The sequence below is a fragment of the Felis catus genome, chromosome F2 (assembly GCF_018350175.1).
Source record: "Felis catus isolate Fca126 chromosome F2, F.catus_Fca126_mat1.0, whole genome shotgun sequence".
Classification (NCBI taxonomy): domain Eukaryota; kingdom Metazoa; phylum Chordata; class Mammalia; order Carnivora; family Felidae; genus Felis; species Felis catus.
The window spans coordinates 69,051,389-69,074,803 of NC_058385.1; the positions used below are offsets into that span (position 1 = coordinate 69,051,389).

Below are 23,415 nucleotides of genomic sequence, written 5' to 3' on the forward strand. Positions count from 1 at the left end.
AAGAGCCGGATTTTCCTGCCTAACACTCTCTTTGGAACTTAAGCCTCATCCATCAAAGCGAAAGTGTATCCGATGACACGGAGATTTTCCATTCTCTTTTCAGACAGAATTAGTCAGTTGATCTGAATAGTGAATTGACAGGAGCCAGAAGAGAGGGCAGGAGTGATGGGGCTTTAGCAGAGGTGGGACCCGAGGCTTAATAACATTTGGTGACGCCCTGACTTTGCACTTTTAACCTCCTAGCCTCTTTACTCATTAAGTTGTTAGTTTTCTATCTGTGCAATCTTAAAAGACTAAGGATTTTTAAAAATAGAATCTAAAAGGGACCTTATTCATTTTCTAACCCAGCGTCCTTAGTTTACAGATTGAGAAAGCTGGGCCCAGCGATAGTAACTGACTTGCTTAAGTCTGCACAACACAATGAGCTTCAACTCCAGAACCCACATCCTCCCAGCACTTTCTCACAAAATTCCATAAAGACAAAAGCCCCAGCGATCATAAAGGGGTTCCTTACTTCAGGCGAGATCTTTGATTTTTTGCACCACTTTCTGGGCGGGATTCCCCCTTTATGCCTACATTATGGACAAGGTCTACTTCCTTTCCAGACTCCTTTCTGAATGCTCCCTCAGCCATTTTTCTTCCCAATCAAAACCCTTTCTCCAGATTCCTCTATGACTCATTAGTACCTTCTTCTGAATTCTTATTATTATATCCTCTCTCCCTACTATTTTCAAATGTCCTGCTGGAAGAGTTTTTTTTTTTTTTTTCAGCAGCAGTTTGGTAACTAATTTATTTGAAGCACAAGCATAATAAGTCTCTCCAGATATATTTACAAATCCTTGTGTTGGATTTTTAAAACTCTTGTGAATAGAGCTCTGTGTATAACATGTCCTTTTCATCTTCTGCAATCCCAGCTATTCGGTTTGGGTCTATATATGCAAAGATTAATGATCATACCAGTGGAGAGAGCAAGGAGATGTAGAAAGATTAAGGATCTCATCAAAGCATTGGTCAATAATAATGCTACTAATAATAATACTGGATAATATTAGTTATATACAAGGTCTAAAAATGATATTCATTATCAGAATAATTCAAAATTTGCCAAAAGTTATATGCCCATCAACTTTTGGTTCGCCGATATAACAAAAAGCTATTTAGCCATTGAAAATTTAGGGAAGGACATTCATTAACATAGAACAATGTTCAAGGGGCATTGTTAACATAGGGAATGTGAAGATTTATCGAACGACACTTATTATATGGTCCTATTTTTTACCAAAAACAAATAAACAGATTTTTATGAAAAAAGTATGTAATGATATTTTCAACTTTTCTATTGCATTTCATAACCATACATAGATCCCATTTGTTATTTTTTTATGTTTATTTATTTTTGAGAGAGAGAGAGCGCGCCCGAGGATGAGCAGGGGAGGGACAGAGAGAGAGACGGAGACACAGAATCCAAAGGAGGCTCCAGGCTCTGAGCTGTCAGCACAGAGCCCAACGTAGGGCTTGAACTCACAAGCTGTGAGATCGTGACCTGTTCGAAGTCGGACGCTTAACCAACTGAGCCACCCAGGTGCCCCTTGTTATTTTTAAATATAAAGTAAAACTACCCAAGCCGTTGCCCTGCACACCTCGAAAAACAAGGAAGAAATTACTCCTGAGTGTTCTCAGGGAATATGTAAATATTGGGGAGAAGAAGGATCCTTGGTGGTTGGTCCCATCCTTCCCACCACCGTGCTTTATTTTATATACTGGTTTTGTTTGTTTTTATATATGACGTTCTCTTTGAACGAAAGCTCCCAAGGGCAGATATGTAGATGTATTTTGCTCAGTTTCCTTTAATAATGATCAGAGTAAGTACTTACGTATGAGTATTTTCTTGGTGTGGACAAAAGTAGGAACATAAACAGGTACTGAAAGGGTCTGATGTATCAGGTGTTGTCCTAGAGCTTTTTATGGATGCTGTCCTGTTTGTCATCACAGCTCTGAGAAGCAGGTGTGATTTCTTCTAATTTGAAAACACAGGAGTAGAAGCTTAGAAAGAAGCAGTGACCTATTCATGTTCTCTCAGACAGACGATGGTGAGACTGAGAAAGGAACTCAGAGCCGGGAGAAGCAAGTCCTATCTTCCGGCCAACTCACAGCCACGTGGTCTACCAGTGCACTTGGCATTAAGGGTTGAATCGTATCCCTGGCTCAAATGCACGTGTTGAAATCCTAACCTCTCAGTGCCTCAGAATATAACTTGATTTGGAGACCGGGTGTTTACAGAGGCAACCAAGATAAAGCAAGGTCATTCTGGTGGGCTCTAATCAAATATGACTGTTGTGCTTCTTCTAAGAAGGGGAAAGTTGGACACAGACATGTACAGACGGAAGACGATGTGACCAGGTGAAGATACTGGGGGAATGCCATTGAACATGAAGACAACCAAGCCAAGGGGAGAGGCCTGGAACAGAGCCCCCCCCCCCCCCCCCCTCACAGCCCTCAGAAAGAACCAGCCGTCCCAACCAACACCTTGATTTGGGACTTCCAGCCTCCAGGAGATGAGACAAGAAATTTCTGTTGGTTAAGCCACCCAGGCTGTGATACTTGGTTACAGTAGCCCTAGCAAACAAATACAGCTGGCTGCCTGGTGAACATAATAAATGTCAATTGTGATGCGGAAAGGGGTACCGCTAAGAACACAGGGAAGTTTGAGGCCACTATATGGCTTTGAGGAAGGGAATAGGGAAGAGGGGGCAATGCCCAGGAGGAAAGACGTCCCACAAAGTCCTGCTGCCTTCCTGCCCCTGGGGCCTTTGCCCGCCCTACTACTAGGAATAAATCTACAAGGTAAATTATTCACAATTGTGTGTATTAGCGCCCAAAGTGCATTATTTAATTTTTTTTTTTGCAGCAGATGTACCTTTTTAATTTGGTTTTATTTTAGGCTAAAATTGCAATATTAAATTTTAAAATCCAAACACTAGCATGACTTTGCATTCCCTGAACATCCACTGCCTCCTTCTTCCAGCAGACGCAGAATAGCAATAGGGCAGAGCTGGAAAGAAGACCAGGCTTTGGCTGCTGGTCCTGTCCCTGCACCAGAGTGGTTGTGTGACCTTGAATACGTGGCTTCACTCTTCTGAAGCTTGGTGACCTCTGCTGTCAATGGTAGAGACGACCCGGGTGTTCCCAAGATTCCTCCTGCTCAGAGTATCAGCAGGTCTGAGTATCTATAGAGACCAGGGGGAGCCAGGTTGAGATCAGCTACGGCTGGCAGTGCAGGAAGTGAGTCTTAATGTGTACCTTTGCCATTGCCAGAGAAGGGCAGGCAGCCATGGAAGGTGAGCATCTCCAAGTGATGATAGGTGTATGTACCCTAAGGAGGGTCTTTATAGATCTTCAAGGACCCAAACAAGAGTTCATAGTGCCTGTTCCTTATTCTTGTTAGTAAATGATAAAATACAAAAGTTACACGTATGCTGAAAATAAAAGATTTTCTGGGGGCGCCTGGGTGGCCCAGTTGGTTAAGCAACCAACTTCGGCTCAGGTCATGATCTCACAGTTCGTGAGTTCGAGCCCCGCATCGGGCCCTGTGCTGACAGCTCAGAGCCTGAAGCCTGCTTCAGATTCTGTGTCTCCCTCTCTCTCTGCCCCTCCCCTGCTCGAGCTCTGTCTCTCTGTCTCTCTCTGAAAAATAAACAAACAACAAAAACAAAAAACAAAAAAAACAAAAAAAGATTTTTCTGGGCTCCTGGGTGGCTCAGTCAGTTGAACAGCTGAATACAGCTCAAGTCATGATCTCGCGGTTCATCAGTTCGAGCCCCACATCAGGTTCGCTGCTGTCATTTGGGAGCCTGCTTCAGACCCTCTGTCCTCCTCGCTCTCTGTCCCTCCCCCGCTTGCATTCTCTCCCTCATAAATAAATAAACCATTAAAAAAAATAAAAGATTTTCTGACTGCAAATCTTGGATTATTTGTTCAAGCTTCTATGATTATGGAGGGGTGCGTGTGTGTTTGTGTGTGTGTGTGTGTGTGTGTGTGTGTGCACATGCACACACCTACATCACACAGGAGGTGCCTCAGCCTCAGTTTCCCTGGTCTCTCAAGCAGGTTCTCAGTCTTTTTGGGTGTGGTCATTAAGCTTTGAAAAGCAGGTGCTTCAGTAATCCTTCCTATTCTCTCCAGGCTGCCTTTTAATTTCTACTATTGTGGAGAGTATGACTTGGTGACACTTTACTTAGTACTCGGAGCTTCTCTACAGCCCCACGGGTTGGGAGTCTCTGTGCTATGACTGATATCCTCGCTCTAGAGAAATTTTGTGCCAGAACTTGGAATGAAATTGGATAGAGAAATTGGTCTCTCCTGGCCCCCTTCCTGATCGGCCCCATCAGTCAAATGCAGCAGACTGCAACGATACTAGAAGTTTTTCACTGAAGAGTCAGGTAATGCCAGAAAATTATTGTGACATAGTAAGAGCAGATAATGACTTTCCAGCTAACTTAGAAGTTTCCTAGAAAACGCTTCTATGCTTACGTCTTAGACAGCAGGGATACTCTGCCATATAGCGTAACCGAATCGAGGGACTGACATCCTTTGCCATATTCTGTTGGTTAGAAGCTAGTCACAGGTCCTGTCCACACTGCAGAGGAGGGGATTATACAGGGATACCTCACTGGGAGTTGGTTTAGGGTGTTTCTATGATGCTTGTAATAATTTTGAACCCCTTCCCGGCCTTGTTCTTCTGCTTCCTCCCACCAGAGCACAGTAACAAAAGTGGATGACCAACCTGGAAGAAACTAACAGAATCAAGAGCACTGCCTGGCTTTTCTTTCCTTACTTCAGTAAATATTTCATAGAACATCACTGAGCCCGGAATTTCCTAAGTAAAGTGAGCAACTAAATGAACAATAAAAATGGTTATCACATGCATCTACTACTCACTGTGTTCTATGAGCTGTATACTAAATATTTCAGTTATTTTGTTAAATACAGTAAGTTTTCATTATTAATCCCATTGTGTCGACCTGAAGGTAAGGATTCAGAACTTGAACAAGATCTGTCTGACCCAAGAACAATATAATAATAAACAAAAAAAATTTATGGAATGCTTAATAGGTTTCAGGCAGCATTCTGTGGATTCCACACATAACAATGAACTCATTTGATTTTCATAGCATTCCTAGGACGTAGGTACCACTATTAACCCCATTTTATCTATGAAGAAACCAATGATCAGAGAAAGTAGTTAACTTGCTTTAGATCATGCAGCTGGCCGGTGGCAGAACTGAAATTAACCAGAAAGTATGGTCCCAGAAGTTATGTTTTTAATCTCTGTGCTATCCTTGCTGCCACAGCCTTGAAGGAGAAAGAGTGGGTCATAGTATATCTACCCTCCCAAGGGTTAGCAAAATAGATAACTCATAGTAGAAGAAGAATGAAAAAAATGAGTAACATAAAATAAAATATTCTTCATCAAGAATTATCTTTCATTTTAGAAGCAACATATTTCATTTGGATTCTCTGGTCAAAAATAGACTTAAAGCCTTCTGAAATATTTTTATGAGAGCAATATTTTAGACCTTTAGTCCAAACAGAGAAGTACAATGGCCAGAATTCTCAGCTATGAGTTCAAACACTGAGCTAAACTGACTGAATATTTGATGATATTAAGTAATTATTGTCATATTCGTTTCCTACGGCCCTATAACAAATTACTACAAATTTAGGGGTTTTCACACCACACAAAGTTATTATCTTATAGTTCTGGAATCTGAAATGGGTCTCACTGAGTTAATAAAAGGTATCCACATGATTTCATTCTTTCTAGAGGCTTTGAGGGAAAAACTGTTTCCTTACCTTTTCCAACTTCTATAGGTCACCCCCATTCCTTGGCCCCCTTCCTCTACCTTCAAGGCTAGCAGTGCCAAACTATGTCCTTTTTGGGGTGGCCTGAGTGGCTCAGTCAGTTAAGTGTCCAACTTTGACTCAGGTCATGATCTCATAGTTTGTGAGTTCAAGCCCTGCATCAGGTTCTGTGCTGACAGCTCAGAGCCTGGAGCCTGCTTCAGATTCTGTGTCTCCCTCTCTCTCTGTCCCTCCCCTGCTCACACTCTGTCTCTCAAAAATAAATAAACATTAAAAAATTAAAAAAAAAACCAACTATGTTCTTCCTCTGCTGCCATCTCTAGGGTTCTCCCTCCCTGCTTTCCTCTTCCCTTTAAGGACTCTTACGATTTCCTTGGGCCCACCTGGATAATCCAGGATAATCTCCCTATTTTAAGGTCAGCCAATTAGCAATCGTAAACCCATATGTAACCTTAATTCTCCTCTGCCATATAACTTATTCACAGGTTCAGGGATCAGGACATGAACATCTCTGGGGAGTTACTATTCAGTCTGCTACGACTATTGGTTTTCTTTGGTTTTGTGTTTTTCAGGGCCAAGTGATAATTGTACTGTAGTTATGACTATTTTTTTAAGTTTATGTATTTATTTTGAGAGAGAGAGAGTGCAAGTGTGAGCAGGGGAGGGGCAGAGAGAGAGAAAAACAGAGAGAATCCCAAGCAGGCTCTGCACTGTCAGCACAGAGCTCCATGCAGGGCTCAAATCCACGAACCGTGAGATTGTGACCTGAGCCGAAATCAAGAGTCGGATGCTTAACCAACTGAGCCACCCAGTGCCCCATGGTTATTACTACTTTTTAATCTTTATCTTTCAAGGGTACATGTTGCATAACTTACAGATGAAAGGATAGGATGCTTGACATCTCCTTCAAAGTAATAACGGGGAAAAGAAGATGGGGACGGGGGTCAAATTGGCCATGAGCTGAGCCCCATAGATGCTGTGTGTTTGGTACGGGGTGGTCACTGTGCAATTCTGCCTACACTCGAATACATTTAAAATTTCGTGTAAGATAAAGATAATGACTGCAAATAGAGATCCAGGGACCAAGAGACAATAGCATAAACTAAGCAATTCTGTGTGCCAGGCAGTATGCTAAATGCCTCATCTGACTCTCACAACAGCCCTATGAGGAAAACATTCACAGTCCCACTTACACATAAGAACCCGCTGCTCTGCTAGGGTTAGGTTTCACCCAAATATGCCAAGAACCAGGTTCTGAATCCAGGTTAGCCTCTGTTTCAAAGCTCATGTGCTGAATCACTATTTTAAGTTAAATCTCAAATCGAGGTTAAGTGGCTATTTAAAGCACTGGTAAGGTGCCAATATTTTAAGAGATGTGATGGTTGGTCTTAAGGAGATGAAGCCTTAGAAAACACTTGTTGAATCGAAATTCTGATCCTGGCTCAACCACCTACAAATGATGAGAGGCAAAATATCTCAATTCTCTAGACCTCAGGCCTACACGATGAGATCACAGTATCCATTTTGCACATTGTAGAGGAGAGTAGGGAAGATCAAATTTAAGTAAAACCATTATCATCAGTAAAAGGCTGTATAAGTAAAAAGGACAAAATGCGGCAACGGTGATGATATTGTGGTTGAAGATGAAAAGGCTCACGACCCACACACAAAGAAGAGTTTTAAGCTACTGTGTCACGTTCTCCCACGCCACATGGTTTTTTCTTCACGGAAGCTCCTCAGCAAATTCACACAGAGTGAGGCCGACCCTAAGAACACCCAAGACAGTGACATTTCAGAGTGACTGTGGAAAAGCTCGGTCATTGCACTGATATCTCTCCCACCTCAGGGACTGTGCTTAGCACGCAGGGGCAGCCATGTACGGGGAACAGGGATTATTCTCGATGTGGTGACTGGGGAATCATGACATGGTATATTAATAAGGAGACAAGAACAGATGGTGTCAAATGCACATTAACCTTCACTGTGATGTCCTTCAGGATCCAGTCCCAGCTGGGATCTCCAGGTTTATCATCCAAACCCAAGTCATCTATACCTTTCATTCTGGCCTGATGTAAAATGAAGTTTCTGGGGAAGTCATGCCATCTCACTGCCGTCTTGTTTATAATTCTCATGTGAGCTCGCCCTTCCTTCACCCTTTGCTTGGTTCTTACTCATTCTTTAAGATTCAAGTCAGGTCCTTCCTTAGGAAGACTTGCCTGACTTAGGTCCACTTTGTTTTTGTATTTGTTTTGTGTTGTTTTAAAAAAATTTTTTTGAGAGAGAGAGAGGGAGAGATGCAAGCAGGGGAGGGGCAGAGAGAGGGGGACACGGAGGTTGAAAAGAGGGCTCTGTGTGGACAGCAGAAAGCCCGATGTGGGGCTTCAGTTCACAAACCATGAGATCATGATCTGGGTCAAAGGCAGACACCCAACCGACTGAGTCACCTAGGCACCCCAGGTCCACTTTGAATTAGTTATCCCTGCTTTGACTTCCATAAGGCTCTCTGACTTCCAAACTATATTGTATTATCCATTTTAGAACACTGAAGGCAGCTGTTGACTTTCCTTGCTCTATCTCATTTCTAGAGAATGGGAGAGAACATAGTGTATCGTGATTATATGTTGAATGTAAGATAGTATATCACCAAAAATAAATATTATTGAATGTACTCTTCCTTTGTAATTGAAGGCTTCTTTGCTGAGCACTGCACGGATTGTGAGGGTGCTCAGCTGCCTGAGATCTACATAATCAAGAAAAGAGAGACTTGGAGAAGAACAAATATTGTTAAAATGTCCATACTACCCAAAGCAATTGATAGACTTAATTCAATCTCTGTCAAAATACCAACAGCATTTTTCACAGGACTAGAATAAACAATCCTAAAAAAATTGTACAGAACCATGAAAGACTTCATATAGCCAAAGCAATCTTGAAAAATAAAAACAAAACTGGAGGTTTTCAAGATACATTACAGAGTTCAAGTTATATTACAATGTGGTAGCTTTTAAAACAGTGTGGTGCGGGGCGCCTGGGTGGCGCAGTCGGTTAAGCCTCCGACTTCAGCCAGGTCACGATCTCGCGGTCCGTGAGTTCGAGCCCCGCGTCGGGCTCTGGGCTGATGGCTCAGAGCCTGGAGCCTGTTTCCGATTCTGTCTCCTTCTCTCTCTGCCCCTCCCCCGTTCATGCTCTGTCTCTCTCTGTCCCAAAAATAAATAAAAAAGTTGAAAAAAATTTAAAAAAATAAAACAGTGTGGTGCTGGCATAAAAATGGACACATAGATATGTAGAATAGAATAGGAGACTCATAAATAAGCCACAGTTATATGGTCAGTTAACTTTGACAAAGGAGGAATGAATATACAATGGGAAAAATACAGTCTATTCAACAAATAGTGTTGGAAAAACTGAACGGCCACATGCAACAGAATGAAACTGGACCACTTTTTTTCACCATACACAAAAATAAACTCAAAATAGATTAAAGCCCTAAATGTGAGACCTGAAACCATAAAAATTCTTGAAAAGAGTGCAGGCAGTAATCTCTCTGACATCAACTGTAGCAACATTTTTCTAGATAGGTCTCCTGAATCAATAGAAATAAAAGCAAAAATAAACCTTTGGGACTATATCAAAATGAAAAGTTTCTGTGCAGTGAAGGAACCAATCAACAAAACTAAAAGGTAACCTATTGAGTGGGAGAAGATATTTGCAAATGATATGTCTGATAAAGGGTTAGTATCCAAAATATATAAAGAACGGATACAATGCAATACCTAAAAAACAAATAATACAATTAAAAAATAGGCAGAAGACATGAAGAGACATTCCTCCAAAGAAGACATCCAGATGGCCAACAGACACATGAAAAGATGTTCAACATCACTCTTCATCAGGGAAACACAAATCAAAACTACAGTGAGATGTCACTTTACTCCTGTCAGAATGGCTACACACACACACACACACACACACCACATACACACACATACACCACACACACACACACACACACACACACACACACAAAACAACAGGTGTTGGTGAGGATGTGGAGAGAAAGGAACCCTCTTGCAATGTTAGTAGGAATGCAGATTGGTGCAGCCATTGTGGGAAATCGTATGGAGGTTTCTCAAAAAATTAAAAATAAAACTACTCTGATCAAAAAATATGAAAACACTAATTCAAAGGGATACATATACCCCTATGTTTATAGCAGCATTATTTACAATAGCCAGGCTATGGAATTAGCTCAAGTGCTCACTGACAGATAAATGGATAAAGAAGATGTGGTGTGCATATATATACATATGTACATACTGGAGTATTATTCAGCCATAAAAAAGAATGAAATCTTGCCATTTGCAAGGACATGGACAGAGCTAGAGAAGACAATCCCAAGCAAAATAAGTCAGTCAGAGAAGGACAAATACCACATGATTTCACTCATATATGGAATTTAAGAAACAAAACAAACAAGCAAAGGAAAACAAAACAGAGAGAGACAAACGAAGAGACAGACTCTTAACTATAAAGAACAGATTGATGGTTGCCAGAGCGGAGGTGGGTGAGGGGATGGGAAAATAGGGGATGGGGGTTAAAGAGTATACTTAACCATGAAGAAAAAAGTGAAATAAAATAAAATGATTTAAAAAAAGAAAGAAGGAGGTGGGTGAGAGGATGGGTTAAATAGGTGATGAGGATTAAGGAGTGCACTTGTGATGAGCACTGGGTGATGTATGGAAGTGTTGAATCCTTGTATTGCACACCTGAAACTAATATTACATTGTATGTTAACTAAATGGAATTTAAATAAAACTTTAAAAAAAAGAAAAGAAGAAGAAATGTTCTTCCAGCAGGTACCTAGAGGAACTGAGGCCATACATGCACATCAACTGAACACATTTTTAAAATAATTTTAGAGAGAAAGAGAGCACACACAAGAAGGGGAGGAGGCAGAGAGAGAGAGAGAGAGAGAGAGAGAGAGAGAGAGAATGTTAAGCAGGTTCCACCCTAAGCACAAAGCCAGATGTGAGGCTCCATCCCATGACCCTGGGTTCATGACCTGAGCTAAAATCAAGAATCAGACACTCAACTGACTGAGCCGCTCAGGCACCCCCACTGAACACATTTTTATTGAACACCTACTCTGTGCCAGGCAGTAAAGATGAAAGAGAGAGCAAAAGTGCTGTGGTCCCAGGTCTCGGGGAGGTTAGCTCATAAAGTGTCACTAAAGCAAAGCAATAGTGTCGTCCCTTCCATTTTTGTACCCCCCCCCCAACCTCCAAGAGATTGAATTTTGCCCTTTGTGGCTTTTTTTCCTGTGTAACAGCCCTTTTCATATTGCTGTAATATCCACTTCCTGATAAAATTGACCAATGGCAAAAAGAAAAAGAGAGTGACTTGGAAAAGCACAAGATCCAAAACAGTGGGAAAGGAGTCTTCTCGGGCTATTTAGACATAAAGTTTAATTTTCATTTACAAGAACTTTCTCACTCACGTAAGCCCCCAAGAGATGATTGTGATGGCAAGGGGTAGAGGTGTAGACCAGAGTTAGAAGTAGTTCAGCCCCACATGTAGACAGGTTGCTGGAGGCTTCAACACCATCAACAGTCCCTGGATTTCAACACTGAGCCGGTAGTGCCGGGAAGAGAGAATGGACCGTCCATGCGAGGTTTTTACGGGCCAGGTCATCAGGAAGCGGTGCTCCCCATTTTTACTCATATGTCAGTGGATCAGCTCCGTCACATGGTTACACCTCACTGCAAAGGACCCTGGGAAATGCACTCTCACCATGGGTCCAAGCGCAAGAGAAAACCACCTTCGAGGAACACAGGGTAGTCTCTACTGCGAGGGCTGAGAGATGGAGAGGATCAAGAATGAGGAAGTGTTCTGGCAATACAGAAGGCAGAGAAAGGGCAGATGGGGGCAATGAAGAAGGAAAAAGGAAAACGAAAGGAGAGAAGAAGGAAACAGCAAAGGAGAACTAGAAGGAGATCGTGGTGAATTGTGTTATAGTTACAGTTACAGCCTCAACTCCACCGTCCCTTAAAAAAGAATCATCAGTGTATGACACTGCTTAGTCATGATTGTGCCTGAGTGGATATATCTGGAAAGGGACGAGAACTGAAGAACGAGGACAAAGGTAACATGTGGGTTATAGCATGAATAATTACAGAGATTACATGCTTCTTCCAATGATGATTCCCTCTATCAAAGCATGACTGACACTCTTTTTGGGTAACTGCCTCCACAGCCAATTTCCAGGCTTTCAAGAAAAGCAGAGCATTTTGTTTGTTTGTTTGTTTTAAGGAAAAGTCACTAAATGAACACTTTAGTCATGGCATAGCCAAGACGAAGACCCAGTCTACAAATCCTGTTGTCTCTCTACTCCACTAACGGAGCTAAATATGAGACAAGAAGACGTGAGCCTTGGGCCACTCGGGAACTGAGAAAGCAGCCTCCACGATCTATACGAGGACTGTGCATTTGCTTTATCACTAAATCCACCTGATCCCTCGTCAGGTGGTGTCATTTTCTCCATTTACAGATGAGGAAGCTGCGATCACCAGGGCCACGTGACTGGTAACTGGCAGAGCTAGGAATAAAAATCCAGACTGCTAATTGCATCAACAGCAATAATAAAAGGTGATATTTGGCTAGCACATCCTATACGCGAAGCGGAATTTTAAGAACTTTACCTGAGTTATTGAATTTTAATCTCAAGGCAAACATATGAGGGAGGTACTAAATACTATTCCCGTTTTGCAGATGAAGAAGCTGGAGTAGCACAGACAAATCACATATACAAGTTTCCTCAGCTGTTTTGCAATAGGGCTGGTACCTGCACCCGGGTGTTCTGACTGTGACTCTGCCAGACTAGCTTCCTACCGCCCCCATAACCAGCCCAAATCCATCTCTGTCAATGACACCCATTGCTTCCTGACAACACATCTACCATGTACAGACCCCTTTGAATATTTATCTAGTCAGAACCCCCAGAGGAGAGAATATATTTTGGAGCCTTATGTCTGAGAAGATTGCTTTATGGTCCCTTCCATCTGGATGATCAACCATCCCAGCTTGCCTGGAACTGTCCCAATTTCACTCTGAAAGTCTTACATGCCTGGAAACTCCTCCGTCATGGACAAACCAGGAATGTCAGTCACCCTACTTTCAACTCTGAAATCTGTGTATTTATAAACTTTACGCAAGACCCTCTGTCCTACCCCGAAAAGAAGAGGGTCAACTGGGCGCATGCTTAGAATCCTAACTCTTCTCTCAATTAGACCCAAGTCACCCACACTATTTTCTCTTTTTAACCCACCTCCTATAGCTGGTTAAGGAAAACATGTGAAAAATGAGACACCATTGGAAGGAATGAGGAGCCATAATATTCTCAGTGGATCATGCAGTTTTATCATCTGCGAAGACTCTAATGGGGAGAACGTTCTTCATTTTTAGTAAGCCATCCAAATGGTACATTTGAGATCAGGCACCATTAGAAATTAGCAAGTCTCTCTTTGGTCTGTGCTGTTTGCAAACCCGGAGAATTAATGAAGCCATGGACAGAAGCTGAGATATGGAGCGCTGGGGAAGGGGGGTTGCTGGCACAACTTCGATAGGGGCGGCACATGTTTCAACACCGTTTGGGGTCCAACCCTGGATTGGTGACTCAAACATGGCACAGAAGTAAGTGAGCTTTAGCGACATCCTAGTCTGCACTGCGAGCAACCATAGAAGAAAAGTCTGCCTGGGTGGAATGTGAGATACGAGTCAAAATTAACCATTACCAATTCCCCCACGTTACTGCAATTTCATTTTAAAGTATCGTTTCTTTAGCTTGCCACCCTTAACAAAGGATGTCATCCTCTGTTTTGGTCTTTCCCAGGCTGCTATAACAACATACCACAGACTGCATAGCTTAAACAAACACTGATCTCTTACAGGTCCAGAGGCTGTGAAGTCCAAGATCAAGGTGCCGGTGGATTCGGTTCTTGGTGAGAGCTCTCTTCCTAGCTTGCAGATGGCTGCCTTTTCTCTGTGTCCTCACATGCTGGAGGGCGAGTGAGCTCTGGATCTCTTCCTCTTTTTATCGGGACACTAATCTCATCACAGGGGCCTCATCCTCATGACCTTGTCTAAACCTAATTACCTCCCCAAGGCACTACCTCCAGATACCAGCACATTGAGGAATAAGTCTTCAACATATGGATCTGGGGGGGATACAACAATCAGTCTATAACACCTTGTGTCAGGAGCTCCCCCCACCTACAGGTTTGCCCCAGGCTCTACAATTGATCATGTGTTTAGTCAGGGGAAAATGAACACACACACACACACACACACACACACACACACAATTTTGTTTTAACAAACACTTAATTTTGGAATAACTTTAAATTCACAGAATAACTGTAAAGATAGTGCGAAGAGCACCTGTATGTCCTTCACCCAGCGTCCGCTATCATTAACATCTTACATTATCATGGTAATATTTGTCAAAGCTAAGAAACCGACATGGGTACATTATTTTTAGTGAAACTCCAGACTTTATTTGGATTTCACCCATTTTTCCATTAATGTCTTTTTCTTTTTCTGTTCCAAGACTCAATCTGGGATTGAATTTAGCTGCCATGCCTCTTTAATCTCCACTGGTCTGTGACAGCATCTCAGCCTTTCCTAGTTTTTGATGACCTTAACCAGCTTTGAGGAATATGGATCAGATATTTTGTAGAATGTCCCTCAATTTGGGTTTAAGTGATGAAAAATGGTTTTTATTCTATGACATATCTGCCATGAGTTCGATTTTGCTTTGGCCAGATGACCTATAACATTAATAGGGCCCTGCCTCATTTTGGGGAAGAAGCCTCTCTTTTACATGCAGAATTTCTGTAGCTAAGTATTATCCCTCTGTCCTCAGTCCCTCTGGCACTGAAAGATGTCTGACCCAGAGGAAAGAGCATAGGCATTAGGATCATAAAAACTTGGATTCAAATCTTGACTTCACATTTACTAACTTTGATCTTGGGCAAGTCACTTAACTTCTGTGAGCCTCAGTTTAGTCTTTAAAAACAAAAGAGAAAGAGAGAGAATCCAATGCTGAGTTTCTGGTAGTGTTGCTTAAGATTAAACGAGCTACAATGTAGCATTTGGAATATTACGTAGTACATGTGGGTATTTAATTAACTTCCGTTATCTCCCCCTTAGATTTGTTCTTTTTAGTCAAAAGAGCCTGCCTCTAAGTATCATCTGTTGTCATTTGTTTCTTAATAAGAATATATGGAAAATGAGCTTATCACAAGGAAAAAAATTCTAGCTTTGAATGGGGACAGATGACAACTAGACATTGGTGATCATTTTGCATTGTACACAAATATCAAATCATCGTGTCATACACCTGAAACTAATATAATGTTATATGTCGATTGCACCTGAAAGAGAGAGAAAGGATGAAAGGAAGAAAGCAAGGAAGAAAGGAAGAAAGGAAAAGAAAGAAAGAAAGAAAGAAAGAAAGAAAGAAAGAAAGAAAGAAAAGAAAAGAAAAGAAATAAAGAAGAAAGAAAGAAAAAAGAAAGAAAGAAAGAAAGAAAGAAAGAAAGAAAGAAGAGAATAGAGAAGAAAAAAGAGAAAAAAGAAAAAAGAAAAGAAAAGAAGGAAGGAGGAAAATGGAGACTGGAGTGACAATCCAGCTCACAATCCCCCTCGTAGTGCCATTACCTGTGTGATTAATTCCTTTCTTACAGTAATGGACCTGCCTTACTGGTCATAGAAGGGACATGTGATCCAAGTCACCCAATGGTAGGGCTCCCCTTCCCTGGCCATAGTGATTGGTCCAAGCTCAGCCAATCAGAGTTTTTCCCTGGAATTTTTTCCACTAGAGTTAAGAAGAAAAAGTTCTCTTTCCTCTCTGTTCATGCAGTTAGCTGTAAGGATAAGCTGCTTGTAGCTTTGCTTACTGCCGTGTGGAGACAGCCAGCCTGACGGCAGGAAACCAGCATGCATGAAGAAGCTGAGCTGAGAGTTGGAGAGAGCATTCAGTGGAACTCTAGTACTTGGCTCCGGAGATTCCTGAGGACAGCCTATCTCTGGCCTTTCCATAGTTTGGTGACCTGATTAAATCAAAGATCCTTTTTTCTTAAGTTTTTTTTGGATTGCGATTTTATAAAGTGCAATTAAAAGCATCTGAATAGATTGCTTTTCTGGACTTCGCTGCCTATGCCACCTGTTCTAAGCACCTTGCCCTATAACCTGTTATCTTTCCTTTCCCCCTCCTGTGGACTGGTTGGTACCGAAGTGGCCTCCCTCTTTGGCCCTTTGCCCAACACTGGCTCTAACGTTAAAAGTCTAAATTACTCTGACACGGACCATCCACTAAAGGGACAAGAATCGAAATCTCTAGGAGCAAGTCTGTGAGAATGCACTGAAAAGAAATAAAACTACACATAATGTCAGCGAATTGTTCAGAACATAGACTCCAGAGTCCATCAGACCTTACTCCATACCCTGCCTCTGTCACTCACTAGTTGTATGACTTCAGGCAACCCACTTAACCTCTGAGCCTGTTTCGCTTCGTTAATAAAGGAGCACGAGGAGACCTTTTTATGCAGTTTTTGTGTGGGTTCAATAAGATAACATACATGTGATGCCAAGCTTAGTGCCTGCTACGTTGCTGACACTTAACTTTACAATACCAGTCATTGATAATGATAAAACTGTGTAAATCACCTGAATCCACCAATTCATCTCAGCCGCAGGAAAGGTGGAGTAGTCGGACTTGGTGTCTAGCTTGATGTGCTGTAGTATGAGACACACACGAAGCGCCACTCATGAAGTATTCTTGCCAAAAACAAAACAAAAATCTGATTCTGAATCTGAATCAAATCAATCCTCAAGGGCTCATTTCCAGGAAAGGGGCATGAGAAAGAATAACAAGTTACATAAAACTCTAAGGAAACAAACACACATTCAGAATGTGGGACATCGTAAAAGACAGATAACTTGATTTCTTCAAGGAGTCAATGGCAGGAGGAAAAAAAAGAAAGACAAACATACAGACAGAGACAGAGACTGAGCACAAACCGTGATTATGCTGTTATCTCACCATGTTATGCCCCTTTGGGAGGTACTGGAAAGAGTGCTGATTTTATGAGGTGACCTGAGCACATATCCCTATCAGCTATAGTAATTACACAAATAAGCTTGTGTGATTCGTCGAGGGATGATAATCTAAGAGCTGAGGTGAGCTTCAAAAGAGACAATGTCTACGAACTAAGTCATGTGAAATCGTATGTATACATAACTTTGTTTACACTGTCTCACATAAATGCCTATACACTAAGTTCCTGCAATGCTTATCATTTCTCTCCGTTTGCTCATACTGTCCTCATGTGTTTCAAGCTTATCTGTAACCTGCCCCTCCACCCATTAATGCTGTCAACAAACTCTTACTGAATATCTGTGTGTGCTCAGGATGGCAGCAATTATAAACACAGTAAGAAAAAGTCCCCGCCCCGAGAGGATTTCCACTGCAGTCAAACTGTCACAGGTGCATCATGAAATAAAGGCAGAGGCAACCAAATGTGACATAGGGGTTGGGGTAGGCAGACACGGTTTCAAACCTCAGCTCCGCCATTACTGGCTGAGTGGGTCAGATCCACTCTGCACCCCCAATCCCCTTGCTCATGGCTCTGGGAGACCCATATATAGGGACAGCTTTAACAGGCACAGGTAGTGCCTGCTGGCTCCTTACTGGGTTGGACTTCCAGAGGAGCTTGGAGACAGAGAGTAGAGGCAGGCAGGCTGGCTTCCTTCCTGAGCCATGACTTAGGACCTGCTGGCTCCTACAACCTGAGCTCTCTGCTCCTCTCAAAGTGGCCCTCAAGACCGTTTTCTCCTTCCCTCCTCCTTCTCGTCCTGGGGTAATAGCCCTGCTGCTAACTAGTCCCGAAAAACTGCACTATCCCCTGTGGCTTCCTAATGCTGCCCACATCTTTCTAAATGATTCTCTAGTAAACTGTCTTCGAGCTGCTTCCTTTGTGTGAGCCACCTGTTTCCTGCTGGAACTTGGACTCGACCACAAGATGGACTTTGACTAGTCTACAAGGTGGACTCTTAAACTTCTGGAGACTTTGTTGGCTCATCTGTAAAATAGGATTAAGTGTAATCTCTTCTTCTTGGTCCTAGGCCACTTCGGTTAGGAGAAGGATTTGGAGTACAGGGAAGACTGAGCAGGGAGAAGGACAGATCAGGGTTCAGATCTGATTTCTGCTCTCACAAGTTGAGTGACTACTGGCATTTGGCAACAAATTTCTTTGCAGTTCAGTTCCTTGTGGGTAAAAGGATAATAGCCAATGTTTACTAAGACGAAGTTTTGGCTGAAACCTCAAAGATGGGGACAAAGCTAAGTAGCCGTGTGTCCTAAAGACAGGACCTCGACCCCTCTCCACAAGAATGCCTGGTCTGTATCCAAATCAACATTCCCAATAGCTTGTTTATAGGAAGGCTAGAAGCTTCCTTAGAGAAAAGGAATTCTTCCAAGGAGCCTAGTAGTATTGGGTATGGCATTGCTTCCATTCACCCACAACAAGATGAGGACATCTAGGATAATTGATCTTGGAGAGAGGATTTGTTGGAAGAGGGCAGGCTGGATGCTTGTAGGACGTGGAGATGCAGGGACTGGTCCCAAGCTGTCCAGTCTTGGAGCATAGTGGAATTCTTGGGAGATCTTCAAATATGTTCTGTTGGCATTGGTTGCTAAGAGACTGGTGCCTAGTGCTTGCCTGGAGAAGGCTGGGGCTGGGGCTCATGAAAGCTGCCCACGATGGCAAAGCAGGTATGTAAACATTTTACTAGGGCCAGGTGAATGCCACGGAAAGCAGCCAGCTTAACTTATCTGCTCAAATGGACTGGGGTACCACGAGGTACAGACACTGAGAGAAGTCACAAGAGGTTAGTAGAGTGCCTTGCCAAGTCAGGGTCTCTAATGAAAGCCACCATTTGGATCCTACTATTTGTAGGGCCTTCAACAGCTAAAAGGACACCAAGAACAGCATCCGCCACGAGATCTCGCATCCTTCTCACTACTCTAACCTTGGAATATCCATCGGCAATTAGGCGAGTCAGGTAAAAGGTGGAGCGAAGATTGTTGAAGAACAGATCAAAGGCTCTATGTCTTTTCTGGTACCTGAGCATCTGGATACACCTGAGCCGGGCAGAAGGGAGAAGCTCTGAACTGGATATGAGATTCAATTTTGATTTCAATTGGACTGGACATTTTAATACTTACAAGTGACCAGGAAGCTATAGACTGTCCCCAATATGCCATCAGGGGAAGGAAGAGGCAAATGAGTGTGAAGGCCATAGGGAGAAAAAGAAAGCTATTTCCTGACACTATCAACCAGGTCCAACCTATTTCCAACAAACCTATTGTATTTACCGTGCAGAGTATTTGTCAAAAATAAGTGAAATGACATGAAGTCGTGCCTGGAACAGTGCATACTTGTGAAAAGCAACAGTATTAAGATTCCAGTGTATATGTTACAGTGCGAGTGAACAACACACGAGGTAGTCACATCCCAACAGTTAATGTAGAAGACTGGTTGCCCACAGTGAGCTTTGCTCCAGGGATCTGTTTTTAGGGGATCCCAGTTTCCTCCTGGAAGCGGCCTGTCCTGCTTTTTGGACCTGGTTGCCCTTTCAGAACAATCAAATTCTTTCCATTAAGAATAGAATACCTAGGTGTCTATGTTCTTTTCGGCTTCTTTTTCACCTCCCTTTAGTAATTCACTAACTCTATCATTTAACTATTACATCTTTAAAGGCGAGTTAGGTGAGCAGGCTTGCCTGGATTGAACAGGTGACGGAACGCAGGCTGGGGCATTAAGAAATTCGTCAAAATTCACATGTAGGACACAGACCTTGAGACTTTGAGAAGACTCACTCCGTGGTTTTGCACACTCAGCGAATGTCGAGTGGCTGTTCTTGTAAGAGCACATCTGTGGCAATACACAAAAGCCATCAAAGCTTCTGTGTAATCAACATATCCCTTCCTGGCTGTACCCGTGTGGCAGGCACGGAGGGTGAGTGCCCATCTTTAACCACTTCATGGCTAGTATTTTGGAGACCACACAGATTCAGAAAGCCAGCTGGTATCCGAGTGGGGGCTACAACTGAGCTTCAACTCCCACTACTCCTTCGCCATGCCCACCACTGTCCCTGTGCATGGGTCTTTCGACGAGAGTAAGACTCCTGTAAGCCAAGGAAAAAGGGAGTTTCTTCCCCTCTCTTTTTTGCCTAAAATATACTTTGTACAGTTTACAGAATGTTTCAACTAACCCTCCACGTTAGTGGTTCTTAATGTTTTGGAGGATGTGCACAACCATGGGATTCTCCTGAAAGACTTGGAAATTTTTCTCAGAAAGAGAAGCCCATGGAAGACAGAGATACAAAATTGGTCTAAGTACCAGAAGGTTCATGAACACTATGTATAGATCTTTGCACATCAGTGAAGTCCAGGCTGAGATTCCTGCGCTCATTCAAGTGGGAGAGAACCAGAGGATCGATGAATCCAACATGGTTCCCCTTCCAAGTAGTGCAGGAGAAGAGAGGACAAGGTCACTTGGATCAATGCTGCTGAAATGTGCCCTACGGGAAGTCCTCGGCTGAGCCTTCCCCAGGCACTTTCATGCAGCAAACAGCAATGTTTACCAGTGCTACACATTTCAGGGAAGTTTGCTTCAAGTCCAGCTTGCATTCCTGACTGTGATTCATGTTATATGGATCGCCATAATGCACAGGAACCAAGTACCATCCTCAGCTGCTGAATTTAATGAGAACATTTTGCTTTAATGTTTAGCTAATAACACCTTGAAAGAAAGCTGCCAAATGCCTCGTATTTTGTGGCCCCTCATTCCTGCCTCCTCTCTCCTCCTCCAGCACCCAGGTTGCAGAGGAGACTGATGAGCTCATGTTAGAAACACAGTGAACACAGAGTAGGGAGAGTCCCTGTAGAGAGAGTCCCTCCTTGTCAGACCTCAGGTGGGTGTCCGCGAGGGAGCTGATACAGAGAGCCAGGGGGAGTCGGTCCGCCATTTTGTCTGTTAAATGTTGTCTTCACCGATATTACCACTAAACACACTGCTTTTGGTGGGATGAGGGGTGGGAAGCATGGGAACGAGAGCAAGGTATGAGACTCTCGTGGTGAGAATGATGGAGGCAAAAAGACTCGAACTTTTACAGGCTGAGAAAGCTGACTGGAAAAACAAAACAAAACAAAAAGATTAAAAAAAATCACAACTAACCCAGAGACGAACTACTTAAGCACCATCTCGTGACCTGGTGTCACCCCGGGCTTAGGAAGGCTCAGCAAACCCCTGCAGCAAGAGCTTTTACCTCAGAGAGGACGAGGAGGGGTGGCTTTTAAGCCTTCCTTCATAACCCTTACACGTGGGGTGAGAAGCCTGCTCCGTTGTGTTGAGTTAATAACAGAGGTCACCTTGCTACCTGCACAGCTTTCTTCGTCGGCTTTTTTCTCAAGTGGGAAGCTTAAGACCTGTTTGTTGTTTAGACGGGACTGTCTGGAAGCAAATTCGTTCAAATAATGGAGGCAGCGAAACGTTTCCCCAAGGGAGGTTGCGTCCTCGTTATCACGGTCACTGTCATCATATCATCATGGTTACCTTGCCAGATGGAAAAACAGTATTGAGTGTGCGCGCGTGCGTGTGTGTGTGTGTGTGTGTGTGTGTGTACAACTTCCCAGAAATCCTGCAAATGTAGGGACGTTTAGTTGTCCTTTCATGTGTGAGCACACTCAGGCTCCCAAAGACTCGATGGCCTCCCCAGGGACTCTCACTTCACTCAAAGATCAATAGCACCAGAATGATGTTCCTGATGTCATTGGCTACCAAAACCCTCAGGGTTCCATTATTTGCTCTGTTTCCAAAGACTGATTTAACAAATGGATTTGCGGATGGTAGCTACTAAGTGTCAGACGCCTTGCTGGGTTGTAGGGACACCAAAATGACAAGCCACCATCCTCAGGAAGCCCCCAGTCTAGTAAAGGAAACTATCGGCTGCTGAAATATTTGGGAATCTGTCTTAACCACTAAAGCACTATACAAATCGTGGCTGCCGTGGTTGCACTAAAGCAATGTGTCACTCTCCTCTTTCACCCATTTCTTGAGGAATGGTGCCAACCTCATGTATAACCTTTATGTTCCTTATCGCTTTTCCTCTGGGCCCGACCTCCAGGCTCCAGGTGAAAGTCTGCATCTGGTCTCTATGTTCCTTTCTGCTGGTTCCCTGGTCACTGTTCTGTGGCCCTGTCTGTCCACCACGAGCTGCTCAAACGCGGGCCTTCACCGGGTCCGGTCTTGCCTGTTAGCGCCTGGACCCGATTTCTGAATCCTGTGACCAGTGATTCAGACAACTTTTGGAGAGGAGGGGAAGTCAAGGAACCAGGTCATAAAGGCTCTTTAGGGTGCTGAAGAAGCCTCTGGCTCTGAGGAAGTGCCCAAGGAGAGGGTAGAATAAGTTTGTAGAATGTAGTGGTTATAAGCAAGGACTGAACAGGGGCGTCTTACAAACTTTTTCTCAGAAGTCTTTCTAGCTATATTGGAGCAGTAATTAATCGCTGTCTGCCTTGGTTTCTGGGGAGTTAATAATAATAAATCCCTTACAGGGTGACTCAAAGTAGTGACTGAATTATCAGAGCAAAGTAATTATCGTTGTACGGTACTTTGCCATTTAATTGAAAAAGTCTTAGATTGCCATATGAACACTCGATGACATGTGGTCCCCGTGGCCTTTGTGCTGGGCATGTGCAAGTGACTGGCCCAGATCCACTCTCCATTCTTCTCTGTGCCCCAGGAGGCCGCCTGGAGGAACCCACCAATGGGTTCTCTTGCCATTCGGCTTCTTGTAGGCTTTGGCTAATTATCAACACCAGCAGAAGAGGGAGGAATGTGAGGTGGGGTGTTTATTCTGAGTCACACCTGGAGACGGCCACCTCCTTCCTCTCTGGGTCTGCCTCATGTCAGGCAGCTTTCTCCATACTGGTCAGAGCCTCTCTGTTTCTGTTCGATATGCCACTCTGCCCCTCTTTCCCTTGGACCTGGGGATGCAAAGGAACCTTGTTCTTATCAGCCCTGGTACTGGCCCTCAGGGTTTCCTTATACCCACATGTGACATCAGGAGTCTCTCCATGAAACTCGCCTTGACTGTGACTAACCTGAAGGGCATGTCTTCTCCCAGGAACAAGACTGAAGCCACACCCTTCACTTTGCCTGAGATGCTGCTGCTTGCTCCAAAAGAGGGCCGGAGTCCAGCTTTGAAGTTCTTGTCTTCTGGTTGGAATTTCTGTTGGTAGGATAATTGAGAACAAAGTACTAGTTAAAATAAATTACCCTGGGGACGATAGGTCCTGAAGGAATAAAGGGAAATGTTGCAAGGAGATTTTAGCCCTAGAGATGAACAAATCCTAAGGGAAGAGCTGACAAACGGAATCAGGAACCACCTACCTCAGTTCTCATACCTCCCCAAATCCCCCTACCACAT

At 43.3% G+C, this 23,415-nt stretch overlaps 1 protein-coding gene and 1 long non-coding RNA gene across 2 annotated transcripts in view; one reads left to right on the forward strand and one right to left on the reverse strand.

Moving 5' to 3' along the window:
* Positions 1 to 1,941: 1,941 nt before the first annotated feature.
* Positions 1,942 to 4,930, forward strand: LOC109496211. Its single transcript, XR_002152139.3, has 3 exons — positions 1,942 to 2,844; positions 4,183 to 4,439; positions 4,756 to 4,930. It is a non-coding gene; the product is annotated as an uncharacterized LOC109496211 (long non-coding RNA).
* Positions 4,931 to 15,734: 10,804 nt separating this feature from the next.
* Positions 15,735 to 23,415, reverse strand: part of LOC123378906 (LRAT domain containing 2) — a 31,533-nt gene continuing 23,852 nt past the window's right edge. Inside the window, exon 2 of the transcript XR_006592688.1 lies at positions 15,735 to 23,217. The gene's annotated coding sequence lies outside the window, so the exon portion shown is untranslated. The remainder of the gene's footprint in view (positions 23,218 to 23,415) is intronic.